Below are 9,904 nucleotides of genomic sequence, written 5' to 3'. Positions count from 1 at the left end.
GTATCGGACCAGTAAAGAGTAACTGACTATTGGTATATGATATATTACGCACGCCTACAATTTGTATCGGACCAGTAAAGCGTAACTGACTATTGGTATATGATATATTACGTACGCCTACAATTTGTATCGGACCTGTAAAGAGTAACTGACTATTGGTATATGATATATTACGCACGCCTACAATTTGTATCGGACCAGTAAAGAGTAACTGAGAGATAAAAAAAATAAAGCTTTACTGAGATGCTTCCTAAAACTTTATGCTTAAAAGTTGGGTTATTTGTTTTTGTACACATAAAAGCCACATTAGGTTATCTGCTGTGCCCACTTTGAGGAATCAAACCCCGGATTTTAGCGTTGTAATACCGTAGAGTTACCGCTGTCTCACCGGAGGACCTATCCAACAAATAAATAAACAGATGGTTGTATTTGATTCGCCTATTTTTGTAATTCAGTCCCTTTTCATTATGCTTATAAATATGTAAAGATAAGCTTGTTTTTAGTTATATATTTATGTACGTTTGATAAGGTACGTGTTCCTACTCTGTAATATAAATTACATCAAAGGCGTACCAATGTTTATAACAAATCAAATTTGTTTTCTTATAAATTTCCTCTATTAACATAGAAACTTACGTTTAAGAGCAAAAAGCTAAAATGAGATACATTAATTATTTTGTCAGCCACTAAAAAATAAATATTTAATCAACCTCTGAAATAATACTAATTTCAAGGAACAAGTTATTATTATATTCCTCCAATCTTTGCACATTTCTGTATAACATCAAAATAGGTATGGTACGCTGATTATATAAAACTTTCGAAATATTCTAGATGGGGTATTATATATTACACATTTTCTTTGAATAGTAAAATACGTGTCCAGTTTGATAGGTCTGCCTATTATTCATTATGGCTACCATCGACCTCAGCTCCGTGGGAGCTTGAGCGTCTTGAAGACGTTGTAGCTGCATCCAATCATATGGAAGAAAACTGACATCTATGATCACTATTGAATGACAGTATCTACTTCTGAATCAAAAACACTTAACTTGGACACATTTTCTTCTTTTACATTATTGTGGTTCGATTTATATTTGGCCTTTAGGAAACCATGTTTATCCTGTGTTTCATGTGCTCCATATTATCAGAAATTCTCTTTTCATTTATTTTTTCTTCTGTTAGGCAAGGGCCACAAGGCCTTTAGGAAACCATGTTTATCCTGTGTTTCATGTGCTCCATATTATCAGAAATTCTCTTTTCATTTATTTGTTCTTCTGTTAGGCAGGGGACACAAGGACAACCTTTAATATTTGTTTGTTTACGTAATTTAGTGTGATTGCGCTGCTGCTAGATGTATTATCATATTAAAATGCAATTTTGTCAAAGAAAAGCATACAAGTAAATTATGAAATTTGTAAAATTTATTTCATAAGTCTTTAGAACCATTGGAATAAAGGGTTGAGTAAGTTATATTAAAATGGTTCTTAGTATGTGAATCAGCAAGTCAATGACAAACAGACCCGATATAAAGTCACGAAATATGTGACGGTTATATTTTGACATTATAGGTAGTTTGATGACTCCGAAAGTTTATCGGTTTTTGGAAAGGGAATTTAACATCCCTTCCTGACGCAAAACGTTCCCACACGTAGATCCTAAAGATTTTTTTTTTCAGATCGGGGATTAAGAATTTCAAAGACAGGAACTCCTCTTGTACTTAATAACACTGGCAAAGAAAGAGATATAGATCAACTTGTCCGCCAGGACCTGCAACAAGTCGTACTCCAACTGTGGTAAGCAAAGTGCGGCGTCTTAGTAGCATGTGAGAATCCAAAACTACAATGTTCGGTACCAAAACTCATCCACCTTTCCTAGTAACATAGTAAGGAAAAATCTCCTCCTGGAAAAGCGATACAAGCCACATGTACTTAAGTTACTTCCATGGCATCTTTGTTCAACCGTCACGTACCTTAAGCTGCTGTAGAACGAAACGGGTATTCAAAGCATTTCATAGGAAAACATACAGATCAAGTGAGTCTCCGGACGCAACGTCTATGGATTTCTGTGACATTGGACTGTTGAACGGGCACTAGAAAGCCGACATCCTCGTGCACTAAATTTATTATGGAAAGCTTGCAGGAAAGAGTGTTGTCCTTTCGACGTGACAGCCTTGCAGTGGAGCCTTTCGCAATAGAAACTATGCTGCATGGCTATTGTAAAGGTGCACGATCATCAGCTAGATCATGCCCGGATAACAACGTGGCGACAACCCTCTGAGGATATTTCGTTTTTTGTATAAAATATCATAATAAACATGAGTAACATAATTATTGAACTATAACTTGCAGAAAATTATATTTTGTTAGTATTGACCCCTTTTCTTATTTTATTAAGGTTAAATCTGTTTATATTGTGTAACCCTGAAGAAGAAAGATCCACCTTTCGAAAGCGCTAGGGTAACAGGGTTTTTATCGCTTTATGTTCTGACATTATGTTGTTCAAATGCCCTCTGTATGTTTTCTGAGAATACTTTGACATAGGAAAATATGGCTGTATATCTGTATTTTTTCTTCCTGTTTATTCTTGGTGTTTATATTCTTCATTTTATATTTTATGATCCTGGAAAGGAGATGTCTGACCGTAGGGCCAGTAAGGTTTTAATTGTACATTTTAAACGGTCTTTTTACTTTTAATTTTAACATTTTTGTACAAGATGTCTGGAGTGAATTTTCATGCTATTATATGCTTCTTCCTGGGAAGCTTTAAAAGGTCAGTAAAAATGTGTAAGTATTATTATCAGTTTCATTGTAGTGTACTGCTCATATGAAACATCGATTTATATCAGGCACTTCTCCAGCATAGGCGTTATATAGGACACATCGATCTATATCAGGCACTTTGCATGTGCAGGCGTTATATATGAAACATCAATCTATGTCAGGCACTTCGCCATCACAGACGTTATATATGAAACATCAATCTATGTCAGGCACTTCGCCATCACAGACGTTATATATGAAACATCAATCTTTGTCAGGCACTTCGCCATCACAGACGTTATATATGAAACATCAATCTTTGTCAGGCACTTCGCCATCACAGACGTTATATATGAAACATCAATCTATGTCAGGCACTTCGCCATCATAGGCGTTATATATGAAACAGAAAATATACTTTCAACGTTCTCGTTTTTATTAAGATGTGATTTAAAAAGAAGGAACAACTATTGAAATATAAGTCTATACCAAATAAGTGACTGTTTTATATTAACTCAAAATTCTTTCACAAATATATAGACTTATCTTTTGCATATTAAGTTGGGATTGTGGGGGGAACAGTTTAGGTATAATCGGGATTCATACTCAGCATACATAAATAGACGAAATTAAAATTTGTCGTAAACTCTCAAGATAATTAGAAAGTCTGATTTAAAACAATTACCAATTAACTTTGACAGGCTTAAAACTAAAGATAGCACTTGTAATATCACATATGCTATGAAGCTATATTGATCTGGTTACGCACTTATCTTATGCGTACATGCAGGTAGGATAATTGTCAAACATACCTAGAGGTAACTTAGTTTTAACATTCTGTATTAAGTAGATTTAGTCAGACTTGAGAATGACAAAAGGTTTAGAATACATAATTAATGGAGAGTATGTTGAGCTCTGGCTCTTTCTCTGTATTGGTGTACGAGGTAAATGTAAAAACACATGCTCACTAGGAGCTAGCTAGATTTAAACACGTTTGAGATCTTGCAGAGCTGGTTTATGGGTAATCGATGGACCCTTTGTTGTTAACCTTATTGAAGAAGTGATTCTGTAAATATATAATAGTCGAGTTTTCCTGATAAAAACAAAAACGTATTGTAATCGTAAGGAAACATGTGAGTACCAAATAAACAAAGCAAAATAATACATAATTTAACCTTTGTTTCTTTAGAGCAAATCTACTTAAGCTATCTTCCACCATCCTTAATTTTGAACTGCTGACAAGAGGGAAGACAACCGGATGGCAATACACACTGTCAAATATTTTACCATCGAATAGGGGGATTGACCGCCACATTATAACAACCACTGCTGAAAGGGCGAGTATGTTTGGCGCCAGGTTTCGATCCTACGACCCACAGATTTGAAGTCAAGTGTTCTAACCACCAGGTCATTCCAGGCTCCATGTTTAGAAGATATAGAATGTCAACCTTAACCTGATGTAGATATGTCTCTATGCGCCTAGATATAAACCAAACGTGGGTTTTCAAGGAAAAACACACAAAAGGGGGAAAAAGAAACAAACTTGTAATTAAGTGCACCACTGACCCAAGGGCACAGGATTAAATAAACTAGCAATGTTTGTTGTTTCACTTCATTGGGTCTACTTAATTCTTAGTCATCAGATACATGCTCTGGGGAACAATATGCATCGCCCCATGAAATAAGAAACCACGTTAGAACTGAAAATAAAAATGCCGGTATTATTTTCTGTTATTAGCAGTAAAATATCCAGTTAAAAATGAAGAATTGACATAAACTAGACCGATAATTTTGTCTTATGCTTTGACGCTAAAAACTATTCATTGATGGAAAACACAATAGTTAAGTAATAAATTAAGATTGCTTTTTTTTAAATTTGATAAAGCGTTTCGAATAGCACCTAAAGCAGGTGTTTTCAGGTTGTGCCTCTAGAGTGCTCGCGGAAGAGTGTCCAGAGTAGCGTACAGCAAGATGTATTACACATTTTTTGTATAATTTTTGGCTTGAAAATAAACTGAACGCGTAGAACTTTATTAGACTAGACGGTGTTATCCTAGAAAGAAATGCGCTCAGTTTTTCTATTTTTGAATACTTAAAAACTGGAGGTTACGAGTTGTTCAGGTCCATAAAAATACCCTGGACTACCACGTTATGTTCTTGGCAAAAACCATTTTTATGCCTGTTCTGTCACAATAAACGATTCAGTAATCCACAAGATCAAAGTATATATTTTGTAATAATAACTAGTAATTATACAAAAGGAGTCAGTTAGTGCATTTTATTTTAAAAGCTCAAATAATAACACTAAAATTAAAGGGACATTGTATGCTTGATACTTGTGGTAGTGAAAATGTAGAACATATATATAGCTAGATTCAGAAAATCAGTAAAAATTACAAACGTTTGTTATTATAGTTCTTGTTTTACAAAATATGTAAACTAATTGTATTTTTTGCATTACATTTCTTCTGTTCTCGTTCTTTTAACGAAGAGCTACACTGTGGGGAACCGAACCACGAACTTGTAACTCTATCGTTCTGTGAAAATATAAATGAGGCTTACTGATGCACATAACTTTTCAAAACGCATTAGCAACGCAAGTTGGAAATCCTGACACAAACTATATCCTTACTATACACCGCTTTTTAATATGTAATATGTTATTCATTCATTTATAGTACTTGTCAAATACATTCATGTTGGAGCAAATGTCATAAAAAAATAGGCCTGATTAGAGAAAATATTATCTGAATATCATAGAAATCTATCATTTCGAAATACTTGTTGAAATATACGATATCATATTTAACTGTTAATATCTAAAAAGTTTTAACATGTAATCACATTATTATGAAAGTCTTTGTGAAACGTTGTTTATCTATTAAAGGTTTCAGATTATTAGTTCATTTTAAAGAAAAATTTAACTAAGTAATCAAACTTACACATTTAAAGAAGTGTGAGAGACAAGGCGGCTGAATGAAATATAAAACCAAACATTTAAAGATATAATATTAATAGCTGCAAACGTGGTGAAACTGTGCAATCAAAATATTGAATCAAAACAGACATTTCTCTATGCGGCTAAGCTTACATAATGATTTAAATTTTGCATATTTTACATATTTATTCGTCCCCTGGTGATACAGCGGTAAATAAAACTCTGGTTTCGATACCAGCGATAGGCACAACCCTCAACAGAAAGTCAAGTTATCTAACAATAAGGATACACCTTCTGCCAATGAATTATATTTCTCAACTTGAATTTTATTAAGCACAAAATACTCAGAAGAAACGGCCATACTTTGGAGCTTTAAACCCACTTTATCAGTCAAACATTCCCTGTGACCAGTAGTAAACAAAGAAACAGCTCAAATACTAATAATTCAACACAAAATAGAATCGATTAACATCCTGTACTGTTAAAGACATTGATTTCAAACATGAATTTATAGTTAAATCATATTTTAATTTGTAAACAACTGACATAGTTATTTTAAATTAAATACCTTTTGGTTGGTAGTATTTGTATAGATTATAACTTAAACCTACTTAATGTTGCTCTGCAATAGTAAATGTCATCAAAATTGTTGAAGAAATTTTCCGTTACACGTATATTTACTATGATTAACTTTTTGAAGTAATGGAATATAAAACGTCACTTTGAGTTGTATTCACTAAAGGTTAATCAATTGTTCCTTGATGAACACTCAAACTTTACAGCAAATTTGATCAAATCGGATGAAAACTTTTTGAGTTATACTACTCACATATAAATAATAAACGTACGGAAACAAAGGAGTGGAAACACAGCCCCCACTGTCTGGCTGAGGAGGGGGGAATAAATGTACGAAAAAAAGTTCAGTGTACTGTACAAAAGATTTAGATATTAATAATACTATACATAACCTAGTTTTACGTTTTTTGAAGTTTACGTGAGGTAATTATTTTTGTCTAAGAAATGACCATTTCATAATTAAGTTAATTTGAAAATAAATGCTTGGCCTATACCTACAGGCTTTGCTTTACGTATAACATAAATTTTACGGAATATTAGAATTATGTATATTTAGCAATGGCTAAAACTATTAACTGGGGTCTTTGTACTGTGAGATAATATAAGGAATGCCTAAGATATATGGGATAGTTAACATTAATATGTATAACATAAAATTTTGTGCTTTTTAAAACTTATACTTTATTATACTTGTAAAAGACCATTTAATCCAAAATTATCGAAATTCTTTACTGTTAACTAATAAGATACCACCATTTATGGAAATGCAATAAAATTCTAAATTTCAAAATTAGCATCTTAAATTTTGTCAACTTTAAAAAACCAGAATAAAATGTTGAAGACTTAGAGCTTAATATTTCTTAGCTTAGAGCCTAACTGCTAGTTTGAGTTCAAAGACAAACATTTTCTAAGGACTTACAAACATCCTTTTAGTTTGTTCTTTTCACTGCCGGTGTTTTCTCCATTTATTACGACACTTTTTATCGAAGTGGTTTAAGAAATTGTAGTATTAATGCCAAAAAATGTGACAGAAAGCTGTTAATGGACTTAAATCCCCAAATACAGTTAACAGTAACAAGAAAAAAGTGTTTAGTTTTTTTTTCTGCCTTTTCAACTAAATACTTCAGTTATACGTATAGTTTTCTAAAACGTACAGATCTGTACTAGAAACAAAATATAATGCTAGGAGTGGATTATAGTTCTCCAGTAAGAAGTACTACTCTTCCTTGGACTCTTTCCTATGTCACCTCAACTGAAGATTAATCATAACAGTGTTGAGGAAAATGGATTTTGAGATAAATACTTAAATATCATAAAATAAAAAAATCATGTCACGTCAATATACATCAAGTCTTCGAGCGTATTGGATAAGTAAGTATATATATACCGTCTCAGACGATTCCATGTGCTCGAGTGGAGGCGTTGAAGACGCTAACGATAATAGCATGACAGAAACCAAAGTGACATCTGATTATACCTCAAAATTCTATCTCATAGAAATGTTTAAGTTTGAACAAGTCTTTTGATGTATCTAAGTCAGACAGAAGAGAAATTTTCATTAACCTATCCAATCAAAGTTCTAGTAAAACTCACCGAAATCATTAACATTGTTGTGAAAGGTCTTACATAAACAGAGAAAGCTTCTTGTAGACAAGTGCCCATGCCCTTATCGGATTAACTTGTGAACAAAGCATAGAACCTTGTTAATTAGTTTACTTTCAAAAACGTTCTAAGACTCTTAAAAATGATAACATTTTGTCAGTTTCTAATTAACAATCTACTAAAATAATAATGTTGTTCAATGAGTTATTAGTCGGCCTTAATGTAAGAATAGTCTGATAAATAATTTTTTAAATGTGTTGTTCGTGAAAAGTAACACAACATAATCAAACCATAGTTTTTAATTTTACAGGTGAAAATCTAATGTATTTTATATTTTTTTCTATTCTGACACATACGAAGCAGTAATAAATGTTTTAACTATAATTACAATTAACAGGTATGCAGTGCAAGTAATAAGAGCCGAAAGATATTCGTACATGTTTCTGTCCACTTGATAAGTTACTAAAAATAAAATTTAACATATTTAAACCAACATTATTTGCAGTATTACGTAAGGCTGATAGATAGTTATAAAGCCTGAGCACACAAGAATAGTATATTTTGGTTCTGTGCACTAGTTAGCATAGTCATGACAAACATCACCTGGCGCCTTTAGGCAAATTTGTACAGATGAGAGTTTCAGTACACCATCCAGTCTTCTTCCAATTCACTAATGCAGTATTCGTGTCTACATAGGATAAGGAAAGATAACTAGTTCGTTATTGACGGTTCAAGCTTCCATCCATAGTATATTTACTTAAACACAGCATTCATTACAAGACACCAGGAACAGTTCTTACAAGACGATAAGAAACAGATACATTTAATTATAAGTACTTCTGCTTTGCTTCCCAATATTTATCTTTTTAAAATATTAATGTCTTTAAATTAAAAAACACTTTTACGCAAATCCCTCGTTGTATTCTCGTAGACCAAAGTTAAAAACTGAATTCGTTTCAGATTTATTAGATGTTTGAAATTGTATAACGTTCGGAAGTTACTTAGCGTTAGTTCGTGATTACAAAATATGTCAGTATATATTTTCTACAGCATCCAGTTATATAAGCATATGCATGAAATAATGTTAGTGAATTAGTATTATTATATATATATATATTTACATATGAACTCATATGCGATTTATTATGTTATTTTTACTTATTCATACCATGAAATATCAGTTTAAAATAAAAGGCTTCAGAATTTCGTTTAATTCCGGAAGTTATATAAGCATATGCATGAAATAATGTTGGTAAATTAGTATTATATATATATATATATATATTTACATATGAACTCATATGCGATTTATTATGTTATTTTTACTTATTCATACCATGAAATATCAGTTTAAAATAAAAGGCTTCAGAATTTCGTTTAATTCCGGAAGTTATTTTATATAAAAATGTGCTTATTTTTAAACAAATTTAAAAAAAATCATTTTTCTGAAAAATGCCAGTTGTAATTTCTAAACGTTTAGAATTTATTTTTATAATACTTATTTTCGAAACATCCAATAAGACCGAATAAATTTCACTGGAAAATATAACCCTCACGTGTATTTCAGCCATGGGGGCGTTCTAATGTGACGGTCAATCCCACTATTCGTTTGTAAAAAAGTAGCCCAAGAATGAGGGTGGTGATGACTAGCTGCCTTCCCTCTAGTCTTACATTGTTAAATTAGGGACGGCTTGCGCAGATAGCCCTCGTGTAGCTTGGCGCAAAATTCAAAACAAATAAACAATCTCAACCAACCTTCCCTTTTCTAAAACACTTTTTAAAACTTATCTACGAACTTTTTCCCTTTGTTCCTTTATTCAAAAACTTCTGGTTATTCTTGTGCTGAAATATCTAGATCTTCATTGAAAATAAGTAAAAACGAGCATCGTTAAAAATAGATAAAATTTTACAACCCGTTTCGAAGTTATAACAAAATCAGTTTGAGTTTATGGGCTGGTATTAGCCGCTTTAGACCTAAGTTTAAATGATAAAAACAATCAAAAGTGTAAAATTAGTAGTTACGGAT

The sequence above is a fragment of the Limulus polyphemus genome, unplaced genomic scaffold (genome assembly GCF_000517525.1).
Source record: "Limulus polyphemus unplaced genomic scaffold, Limulus_polyphemus-2.1.2 Scaffold204, whole genome shotgun sequence".
NCBI lineage: Eukaryota > Metazoa > Arthropoda > Merostomata > Xiphosura > Limulidae > Limulus > Limulus polyphemus.
The sequence above is the reverse complement of the archived record's forward strand: the minus strand, read 5'-3'. Positions refer to the sequence as shown.